A 12,339-nucleotide genomic window follows, 5' to 3' on the forward strand; every position below is an offset into this window, starting at 1 on the left:
AACAAGTGAAGGATAATGCTACGTTTTGGTCTTGTTTGAGACATAAGTTGGTTATGGAATTTTGGAGATGGAAATATTGAAAAAAAGAAGAAGAAAGAATAAGGAAAAAATATATATATATATATATAAGTTGGAAGTTCACAAAATGTAGTTTATGAAAACATATGGGCCAAGGGATTGGGCTTGGAAAGAAATCAAAATAATAAGAGAGGCCCAACACAAGGAAAGGGCCCAAGTCTTGGAACTTAGCCCATTAATTAAGTGGCTTATATATATATATATATATATATATGTTGATGACTTTGAAGTCATATTTGTCCATTAAGTCTTCTTTATCAACAAGAGGATTCAAGAGAGTTCTAGAGAAAAAAGGAAGAGAACAAACTTGAAGATAGAGAAAGAATAGGTTCGGCCAAGGGAAAAAAAGGTAAGTCTCCGATTTTGCTTCGTGAATTAATTATCTAGGGTGTACCAAGGTGTTATGAAGGTATTGGTAATGAAATTTTATGGTTTGGAGCAGCCCAAAACATCACCGAACAGCCCCAAAGTTTTAGCCGCGCTAGGAGAGCTTCCGAGGCAAGTTTTGGAGAGTTTCGGTAAAGGTAAGGTCTCTCCTTTAACATTGGAGTTTATGATGTTGTTATGAGGTGTATTACGTGTCCTAAATATGGCTGGAAGCAGAGAAAATGTATAAGGGGGTATGATGTTGGAAACTACTAAATTAAAGTCGTAGTAGCTAAATCGAAGTCGCGTAGTGTATGGTCGTTGAGGCGCTGCGGGTGCAGCTGGTTGGATTGTATGTTGCAGGGATTTAAAGTATTTTAAAAAGGGTGTGGTTGCTTCTGGTTTCAGCCACACGACCCCCCGTTTGGTATGGTTAAAGATTTTACGAAATAAAGGTTAAAAACTCTATTTTGGTATCGGAGTTTTATGCTAGTTGTTTGGAACTTGTGTTGTGTAAAGTTGAGGTGATTTGATTGTATATATACTGCTGGTTGTTGTTGTTGATATGATTGTTGACATGGTGGCCGAGTTGAGATCTCGGGGATGGTGTATTTATAGGGGAGATGCTGCCGAAATTTCGGCAGATTAGAAATTAATTTGTTTGAAGGATTAAGATGAGTATATGGTGATGAATCTAATGACTATGTCAACTCTCTTGAATGTAGACTAACAAGTTGGAAGAATAAGAAAAGCTAGTAAGGCGCGGTACAGGTATGTAAAGCTAACCGTTCCTTCTTTTGGCATGTCTTTGGCATAAGTATTTAAAGCGAACCGTTCCTTCTTTTGGCATGTCTTTGGCATAAGTATGTAAGGCTTACCCTTTTCGTTCAAGGCATGTTCCCTATGTTATGGTTCCATAAGTGCTTTCATATTTTCTTTGTTTTCAAAAGCTAGGTGTCAATGGTCCCAAGGAAATGACTACTTTTCCTATAACCCATCAATGTTTTCCAAAATGTCTATGGTTTCCCAAAATAAAGGTTTACAGTATTACAAGCTTTTATGACAATAACGATGGATATGTTTTATAACGACAATGATGATGTCGAGGATGAGAATATGTCTATGATGGCTATGATAAGAACGGCTTCATGTATGTAAGGTTTACCCTTCTTTCTCGACATGTTTTGACATAAGTATATAGAGCTACTCTTTCTTTTGGGCATGGTTTTTATGAAATAAGTATATGACATTTTATACAATTTCAAGGAAGTCTTATTCGTAGAGCCACTAGGATGGCCAATTTTCTGAGTTTCCAAAGGATATTTTCTCGTGCTTAGATACGCGTATATGATTTCAAAAGTTTTATTTTGATATAATCCATGGAAATTTTCAAAAGGTACTTGACATGACTCTTATCTTGTTTTGTTAATCATAGCTCATTCCGATTATTCTTCGAGTCTTGAAAATTGGTCCTATGTGGATATGTATACGATTTGGCGCCTTATAAGATTGTGACCTTATTCTACGTTCTCTTAATATTATCTTTCGTTGATAGTCTCATCCTACAATAATTGTTCCTTCAAGGTGAGACAAAGCGACCGTGATTAATTCATAATATAATCGGAGGTTACCGACCTTCCGTCACTCCGATAGATACATGACTTTCGTTGAGCTCTCCTGCATGCTGTCTATATGTATATGTATATGTATATGGGGGATATGGGAGGTGTATATGTGGCGCTATAGACGCATTCCCACCTGATCAGTTGGAGTAATTTTCATCCTGGACGCGGGATGCCCGGACGCGGGACATATGTGGGCATGCCGATGTTGTTTGGTGATATGACTTCTATTTTCTATGAATATGAAAAAGAAATGTTTTTTATAATAAGACAAGCATGCATGGCATCTGGCCTAAAAGGGCACTCATATGTACAGGTTACTCTCTTAACTCACTATATGTCTATGATTCTACGATATGGTTGTTCATACCTTATGTTCTTTATTATGCTGATTTTCATGCCTTACATACTCGGTACATTACTCGTACTGACCCCCTTTTCTTTGCGGGCTGCGTTTCATGCCACGCAGGTACACCCAGACAAGTAGAAGTTACTATAGAAGATGTTGCAGCGGGGTTAGCAACTCCACTTGTTCCTGGAGTGTTGCCGAGTCAGAGTATATGCGCTATGATGTTTCATTCAAAGTTAGAGACTTTGCAGACAGAGTTGTGGGTATAGTGTGTCAGCTTTGTAAGCAGCGTCACCAGCCGATAGGTTATTATGAAGTATGTCATGAGTTTTATGAGATGATAGATTTTGGATAGCAAGATTCGGAAAGCGTAGATATGTTTTTTTATTTCTTATTGATGTAAAGTTCTAAAGAGATTGAGAATGTAATATGAGTTAGCGGGTTCGCTCGGCTCCGAGAACGGGGTCGGGTGCCCATCACACCCTGTTGAGATCGGGGTGTGACAAGGAACAAGGGTACTATCAAGTCCCATTTCAAATACATAACCTGCATTTTCAGGGAGAAGACTCAACCCCTACACTTCATAACATGGATCTTCCTATAATTACTCAGCCTAATGACAACACAGATGGAAAACTTGACACTACCAGTCATACCACTCCACTGGGTTCTATGGACAAAGAACTAGGGTCTGTAGCAAGCACTAGTGTCACAGGGTCTAACGGAAAAAAGAATAAACTGAGCAAAAGGAGAAGGGATGCATTAAAAAAAAGAATAGAAGAAAGGAATTTGTCTCACGAGGAACAAATTCCTCTGGTAGTAGACAATGTGAAAGAACAATATCCTAACCTTGGATGCCAACAATTTGTGCTGGAGGATGACTAAGTGGGGATGGATATTACACCCTTGCAAACTCAGTACAACCACACACCTCCTCAACATCCTGCAAGCAGAACTACAGAACAACACACACAATCTCTCCCCAAATGCACCCTCAATACTAATATAGAAGTCCCTCCTGACCTGGATGAATATGCAGTTATTGAGTCTGAAGATGAGGGTGACTATGAGGACCAACCCTTAAAGGATCTAGATGAGGAGGATGCTGCCAGTGAACACTTAAACAGACCCTTAGGTACATCCTACACAAATGAGTATGATGATGAGATTCAACAAATAGCTAACTCCCAAGGTTTGTCCCCTAGAGGAATTCATAGAACTAGTCATAGTAATAAACCCATCAGTCCAACTATTTCTGCTCACACAAGCAGACCTCACACTAGGCTGTTCACTTCCAAAAACTCTCAATAATTAGTATACTATGCTGGAATGTGAGGGGTATTAATACCCAAGGAGCCATGGAAAGACTTAAATCTCTTAAGAGTATCCATCAAATTCCCATTATTGCCATCCTAGAGCCTTTTTCTGATAGAATTCAGATTCAGTACTTCAGAAATCAACTCAACATGGACCATGCTATTAGTAATCCAAATAGTAAGATTTGGCTTTTTTGGACCAAGGATGTAGATTGCAGGATATTGGAAAATGAGGAGCAGTTGATTACTTGTGAATTTAATCATGTAATGAATCCAAATCAGTTCATAGTTACCTTTGTATATGCTAAATGCAAAGATCATCTCAGAAGACCTCTGTGGGATAGCATACTACAACAGTCAGCCACCTCCCTTCCATGGTGCACATTAGGTGATTTCAATGTTATCACAGACCCTCAAGAAAAGTTGGGAGGTGTCACTTACAATATGAAAAAGAGCCTTGAGTTCATCAGCATCATAGAAGCCTGTGGACTACAAGATCTTGGGTTTTGTGGTCAGAGATACACTTGGTCTAATCAAAGGGGTATAATTTTCAAAATCTGGAAGAGACTTGACAGAGGAATGGTCAATGATAAGTGGCTAGAGATGATGCCTCAGACTACCATTACTCATCTACCCTCTGTGGGTTCAGATCACTGTCCCTTACTGCTGGAGATGACTGATCAAAACCACCAACACACCAAATATTTCAAATTCCTTAACTGCTGGACAGAACAGCCATCTTTCTTGGATACTGTTAGTAATTGTTGGAACAGGACCATGGAGGGTAATCCAATGTGGTGTTTCCATCAGAAAATGAAGAGGTTGGCAGCTACTCTTAGTACTTGGTCCAGATTGCAATTTGGTGATATATATGCCAAAGTTAAAGAATATGAAGACAAGACTAGACATGCAGAGGAAGAGCTGATCTCTAGTAATTCTGAAGAGAACAGAACAAAGCTCCATGCCATCAATACAGAGTATATAAAATACCTGAAACTGGAGGAATCCATGCTAAAGCAAAGAACTCAGTTGCATTGGTTCAAAGAGGGTGATGTGAATTCCAAGTATTTTCATGCCTTGATAAGAGGAAGGAGGAGGAAATTATACATCCATAAGATCCAGAATGAGGATGATAATTGGGTACAAGGTGAAGAAAACATAGCCAAAGCTGCATGTGATCACTTCCAAGCCATTTTCACTGGTGAGGAAACACAAATTCAGGAGCATACCCTCCAATGTATTCCCAGGATGGTCACTGATGAGCATAACAGAAACCTGAAAGCTATCCCTACAATGGAGGAGTTGAGAACTATAGTGTTTTTAATGAATCCCAATTCAGCTGCTGGACCTGATGGAATGAATGGCAAGTTCTTCCAAGCATGTTGGAACATCATAAAAGAGGACCTCCTTAAAGTGATTCTATCTTTCTTCTGTGGACAAGCTATGCCTAAATACTTTACTCACTCTTGTTTGGTACTGCTCCCAAAAGTACACCATCCTAACAAGCTCTCTGAGTATAGACCAATTAGCCTTAGCAACTTCACAAACAAAATCATCTCCAAACTCATTTCCCTTAGACTGGCACCTATCCTACCCAACCTCATTTCCCTTAACCAAACTGGATTTGTCAAAGGCAGGAACATTTCTGAAAATATTATGCTAGCCCAAGAGATTATACACCAGATCAAGAAGCCAAATGTAGGAGGCAATGTAGTTATCAAACTTGACATGGCTAAAGCCTATGATAGGGTATCTTGGTCCTATACTTGTCTAGTTTTGAGGAAAATGGGATTTGAAGAAGGTTTCATTGATATGGTATGGAGAATTATGGCTGATAATTGGTATTCCATCATTATTAATGGTTCAAGGCATGGATTCTTTCATTCCACAAGAGGCCTTAAGCAAGGGGATCCATTATCACCAGCTTTGTTTATCATAGGTGCTGAAGTCCTCTCCAGGCTCATGAACAATCTTCATCAACACCCCCAATATCATGGTTTCCTGATGGCTAAAAAGGGCCCTCAAATTAATCATCTCAGTTTTGCAGATGACATCATCATATTCTCATCTGGAAGATCTCATACCTTGAAGCTTATCATGGAGACACTACATACCTATGAGCATGCTTCAGGCCAATTGATCAACAGAGACAAGAGTAACTTTATGGTACCCTCAAATGCCTTCAACTCTACTGTTAGAATAATCAAGAAAGTTACAGGCTTCAAGCAAAAGAACAGCCCTATCACATATCTGGGGTGTCCTCTCTACATTGGTAGACAGAGGATCATCTATTATTCTGAGCTTATAGCTAAAGTTGTGGCTAGGATAGCTGTATGGCAGGCAAAGTTAATTAGTTATGGAGGAAGAGTTACTTTGATTAAGCATGTCATCCAAGCACTTCCTATTCACTTGTTATCTGTTAGTTCCCCTACTGCAACCACTATCAAGCAAATTCAAAGCATCACAGCCAATTTCTTCTGGGGGTGGAAGAATGAAAGGAGGAAATATCATTGGTCTTCTTGGAAGAATCTGAGTTATCCCTATGATGAGGGTGGTATTGGAGTGAGACTAATATCAGATGTTGCCAAGTCTTTCCAATACAAACAATGGTGGATATTCAGAACTAAGAATTCCTTATAGAGTGAGTTCCTCAAAGCTAAGTACTATCAGAGGTCAAATCCTATAACCAAAAAATGGCATACAGGACAGTCTCTGATATGGAAGAACCTCATGAAGAACAAGCATAATGTTGAGCCTCATATCCAATGGCAGATACAGTCTGGTTCTTGCCTCTTTTGGTGGGATAATTGGTTGGGAGTTGGCCCCTTAGCTAATTTCAGGTCTGCCAGTAGTAGACAGAACAATACTAAGGTGTCTTCTTTCATGATTAATGGTCAATGGAATGCAGAACTGGTCTCTCAGAAAGCACCTCCTCAGTTTGTACCTAGCATCCTCGCAAGTAAAATCAACTATCAGCCCCATAAACTTGATCAGGCCTCTTGGAAGCCTAATAGCAGTGGGGAATTTAGTTGTTCTTCTGCCTGGGAACTTATCAGGGACAAAAAAAAAGCAAGACAAGGATCAACTCTCAAACATGGCACAAGCACATACCTTTTAAATGTTCATTTCTACTTTGGAGAGCACTTACAGGGAAACTCCCTACTAATGAAAAACTCACCAGCTTTGGAGAAGCACCAGCCCAATGTTACTGCTGCAACATACCTGGCTTGGATACCATTGACCATGTCTTTGTCTCTGGAAATTTTGCTAGGAAAATTTGGAGTCTTTTTTCTGATTCTCTGGGTATTAACAAGGAATATACCCCCCTTAGAGGTCTAATGATGAAGTGGTGGTCCACTAAATACAAAAATGATGTCCATAATCTCATCCTACAAGCAACTCCAATATTTATATGCTAGAATCTATGGAAAAATAGGTGTGCTATCAAATATGGTGGGAAGAAATCCATCATTACAAGAGTGATATATTCAGTGCTTAAAGATAACCTCAATCTGCTGAATACCACATACCCCTACATCAACTGGCCAAACAACTGGAAGGAACTGGTCCTTCTGGTGGATAAATGTACTCATGAAGTCACTGTTAAGACTGTTTATTGGAGGAAACCTTCAGCTCACATGGTTAAACTGAACACTGATGGTAGTGCACTTCACAATCCAGGAAAAATTGGAGGGGGAGGACTGATAAGGGATCCTCAAGGTAGTCTTATCTTTGCCTTTGCAGCCCCTTTTGGAGAAGGCACAAACAACCAAGCTGAGATGTTGGCAGCCATCTTTAGTTTAACTTGGTGTCTCCAACTAGGATATACACAAGTAATCTTAGAAGTAGACTCTGAGTTAATAATAAGATGGATAAAACAATTAGCTCAACCACCTTGGACCATCAAGGAACAACTTCAGCAGCTGCAGGAAATCAGCCACCAGTTCCAGGTTCTCAAATGCAACCACACCTATAAAGAAGCCAATTTTGTAGCTGATGCTTTATCCAAACAAAGCCACAAATGTTCTACACCACAAATATACCTCAGTCAGCAAGAACTTCCCAAAGATGCAAGAGCATACTTTGACCTTGACAAGATGGAAATGGCCAACTTCAGAAGAAGAAGGCTTAAGAGAATCAAGAAGCCACCATGATCTTTCAACCTCCTTGGTCCAACTTACTCTTCAAATTAATTATTGCTATGCATAGCTATACTCACTTTGAAGGTTCTATAGTTAGGACCATGGTAAAAAGGGAACTCTCCCTTGTTCATTGCTTTCTTAGAACAACAAACATATCTTTACAAATTAGGATTAGAATAGAATTTTTCTTCCTTTTCCCTCTCTTTATTGGCTGTGTAGGTACCTGTAGACATGCAACATATCATCCAATCTTTGGAAGACCATCCAAGGATAACTACTGGTACAGCAGGGGCATGAAGCAAAAATCACAACATTGGAATAAGCTTGGAAGCAACACAACATCCAACACAGGGAAACACATTCAACAACCATCAAAAATTAAAATTAAATAATAAAAAAAACAACAACAAGGTTTCTTCGAAATCTACTCTAAGGTATGTAAGGCTACTCAAAGCATGGGTTGAGTCCACCCATGTTCCCTACACCTTCTTTAAGGTTAAATGTTCATAATAATGGAGTTTCTTGAAAGGCTTATGTCCAAATGAGTCTTTTCATCTATTAATTTGATTCTTGTTATATTGATGTTGTTGAGTTAAGAAATTTCTAAAATCTTCATGTTAGTATGAGTTGATGGATATGAGTTGTTAAACATACTTTATTGATTTTCTTAACTATGTCGATTATGTTACATATGTTAATTTTCTTAAATATGTTGCTCATCTTGAATTGTTGATTTAGAACCTTGGAGTTTGATGAGTCCCAAAAGAATTGTTAAATGAATAGAGGAACGATAGTGTCATGCCCCGGGAGGGTACCCTAGACGTAACCGGCACTCAGAAAACCATTTCTGGCTCCTAAGCAAACCACATAGCCTGATCACACATCCGTTCATTCATTAAATCAGCGGAAGACGAAAGAAAATAAAGAGAATACTCGGCGGGCAACTCAAAACGTCAATCTAACTCCAAGAATAAAGGCCATGGGCCAACAAATCAACTCTAATATTTGTCATTTAAAAATATTTTGACAAGAATAATTTAAGGAAGGAAATACTCGATCGACCCTTCACTATCTAGTCTATGAAGCCTCTATCACTACTATCTAATTGGTACCAATGACATGTTCATGGCTACCTCAAATCAAAATGAAAAGGGCTAACTTGATGCAAGAATACACAAACGGTGTCCTCCGAATATAAGGGAGGACTCACCAATTCGCTGAGTGCGAATAGATCTCCAATGATGCTCCAATTGATGATCTCTTAAACATGTGTCTGCATCATGAAATGATGCAGGTCCAAATGGATGTCAGTACGTGGAATGTACGAGTATATAATATGGAAGAATGAAACATACCTCAAGGAAGAATAACATCGGTTTAAATAACTCAAATTGGAAAGATAAGAGAGACTCAAATAAGGAGTCATAAGTCTAAAGTAAGAATACAGTTTAGACAGAGACTAATCATATAACATACAATCCAATCCAGTTATACACCATACAGTTCAATCAAATCATTTAGAATTTGATTTTTTATACAATCAAGTCAACATTCAACTCAATAATCAAATCCAATCTAATCACATACCGTTCCTGTCAATCAAATCACAATTCATCCAATCCAATCCAATCACATATCATCAACTCAACAATCCACTCAAAGGACTCAACTCCATAAATATGCAAATTAAATTATGCAATATTTTACAACTCAACTCAATCATCTACAATCACCATCAAACCAATCATATCAAGAACAATCCATTCAATTAGGAGTTTTGTCTAACCGACAACCATCACCATATGAGCGAGTGATAGTACAACAAGCCGACATTGTTGCCATGTCCATTCATACCTTGCCAGGGTATGAACGAATCAACCAATCATGGATCCAATCCAACCAAGTCCTATAATGTCAGGACAAATATTTTGGGGAAGTATCCGACTTTAACGGTTCAATCCCCTCCTACGTTTGGTGACGTAGTTTATTGGTTCGAGTATGGACTATACTCTTACCCAATTTGGTGCTCGATACTCCTCCTAAGACTCAATATGCTTGTATCTATCAAGTGAGTAAAATACTCAAAATACTCATTTAGTCTCGTTGGACTATTTCAAATCAACTCATTTAGTCTCATTGGACTCTTTCAAATCAACTCACCTCAAATCATCAAACTCTTCTCTTTAAAATCTATACAATCTCAAAAATTGACATTTTAAAGTAAAAATACTCAACTCGCTTATACTCAAAATACTCGTGTTTAAAAATAATTAAAAGACTTCTCAAACTCAACTCATGCTTAAACTCTTTTCAAATCATAGATGAAAATAATTACTCTTTAAACTCAAAATAGTGTATAAATAGTTTATGCAAAAATGGTTCCAAAAATCATTTATTTTTGAAATGCTCATAAGACTCCAACCACATCAAATTAGGTAAATCACATATCACATAATCACATTAGACTCCAATCCACTTCATCACACAACATCCTCATCAACATAACCTCTTCATTCACATCATCATCAAATATCATTATTCACATCGTCACCAAACATCATCATCACATCATCATCATATATCATCATTCATTTACTCCAAAATCCTTATTTTAGTTCTATGTTCATTTTATAGAAGCAAAAGGACATTCTTAACTATCCAATTCATTCTTTTAATTCCAATCAATACATATATACACCAAAACCATCCACCTCAACTCAAGAAAATTATGACAAAGAAATCTTATCTCGGGTTCATGTGAATGAAACATGAATCCATACTCTCAACAAACTCAACTCAAGAATATCGTCAATACCTATAAATCTATGTACCAAATCCATTTATAGTCAAAAGTTACGAAAGATAACTATTTAGTAACTCAAGTCATTAAAATCATCAACCAACCAATAGTATCTAAAAACAATCGATAGCTTAAGAAAACTTTCAAGAAAACCTTCTTAGAAGGTTCAACTCTTTTACAACTCCTATTCAACACATCTATGGGCATATAAAGGAACTCAATCCATATTTTAGGTTAGCCTTACATACCTTGTTAAGACTTTGAAGAGACCTAGTTGTTGGGTCTTCAAAGGGAGACTTGAATCCTTAAAACTCTTGAAGGCACCCTTTGTTGGAGAAGGATTTGGAGAAGAAGAAGAGGAAGAGAGAGGATCTTTCTAGGGCTTTTCTAGAGAGAGAGAGAGAGGGGCTAAAAATATGTCCCCAAAATGTACAAGGATGATACATATATAATTTGGGACAAATTCCCAAATTGCCCTTCCTCCAAAATTCTAAAAAATAGGCTAAAAACGTTCCTAGCGTGATAGTGGCACGTCGCGCCATTACAGTGCCAGGTCGATTAGGCCTAAAACTTGCACACCTGTTAGTGGCGCGCCGCACCAAGGATCAAACTACTGAGGCGTGTTCTTGGCGTTTTAGTGGTGCGTCGCGCCCTTACAGCACCAAGCCCAAGTTTTCTGGGTTTTGGAAAATAGGCTTGAAAAACCCTGCTACCCAATAGTGGCACGTCACGCCAGGGACCAAACTACTGAAGCATGTTCCTGGTGTGATAGTGGTGCATCGCGCCCTTGCGGCGCCAAGGCCATATTCCCAGCAGTTGCAACCCAGGCCTAAAATCCTATTGAGCTAGTTCATCTTAGGATCGTCATATCTCTTGACTCCGAACTCCAAAAATTACATTCTTGCTGGCATTAGAAAGAAGACTCGAAGACCTTTAATTTGATAGGTCATGGGCCATCCAATTCATCCTATTTTAGGAGACATGGTCATTTGAAGTTCACTCTTATACTAATTCGTCTGAAAACTTAATCGATTGGGATTCTTTGGACTCGACTTGGTGTTAAATATCCCTTATGACCCCTAAACACTTCTAACACACTTCAAATACTTAGGAATTAATTCTATCTCATGTACAAAATTACAAGTCCTTCAGTCCGAGTCTACACTCACGTGAAGAAATGTTCGAATCTTAGCAAAAATTTTTTGGGGGTGTTACAGATAGGATAGGTTTGTATATTGTTACAAATGCACATTTAACTACTCTTGAAAGATACAATTGAGATTGATCGAATAGTATGATTGGAAGAGGTTTGATTGTGATAGAATTGATGAATTGACAAGGTTCCAAATGAGACTTGTCGATATGATTTGATTGAGTTGATTTGATGGAGTTTTATGAGCATTGAGTCTTAGGAGGAGTATCGAGCACCAAATTGGGTAAGTGTAAGTAATAACTTAAATCCAATAACTACATCACCAAACGTAGGAGGGGATTGAACCGTTAAAGTTGGATGCTTCTCCAATCTTTATTGTCCTGACATGATAGGACTTAGTTGGATTGGATCCATGATTGATTAATTTGTTCCTACCCTGGCAAGGTATGAACGGATGTGGCAACAATGTCGGCTTGTTGTACTATCACTGGCTCATAAGTGATGGTTGTCGGA

The 12,339-nt window shown here is 38.3% G+C and overlaps 1 long non-coding RNA gene across 1 annotated transcript; it reads left to right on the forward strand.

Moving 5' to 3' along the window:
• Window positions 1–335: 335 nt before the first annotated feature.
• Window positions 336–1,218, forward strand: LOC129871010 (uncharacterized). The gene is made up of 3 exons (XR_008762168.1): window positions 336–427; window positions 521–602; window positions 1,170–1,218. It is a non-coding gene; the product is annotated as an uncharacterized LOC129871010 (long non-coding RNA).
• The last annotated feature ends 11,121 nt before the right edge of the window (window positions 1,219–12,339 follow it).

This window comes from Solanum dulcamara, chromosome 10 (assembly GCF_947179165.1).
Source record: "Solanum dulcamara chromosome 10, daSolDulc1.2, whole genome shotgun sequence".
In the NCBI taxonomy this organism is placed as follows: Eukaryota; Viridiplantae; Streptophyta; class Magnoliopsida; order Solanales; family Solanaceae; genus Solanum; species Solanum dulcamara.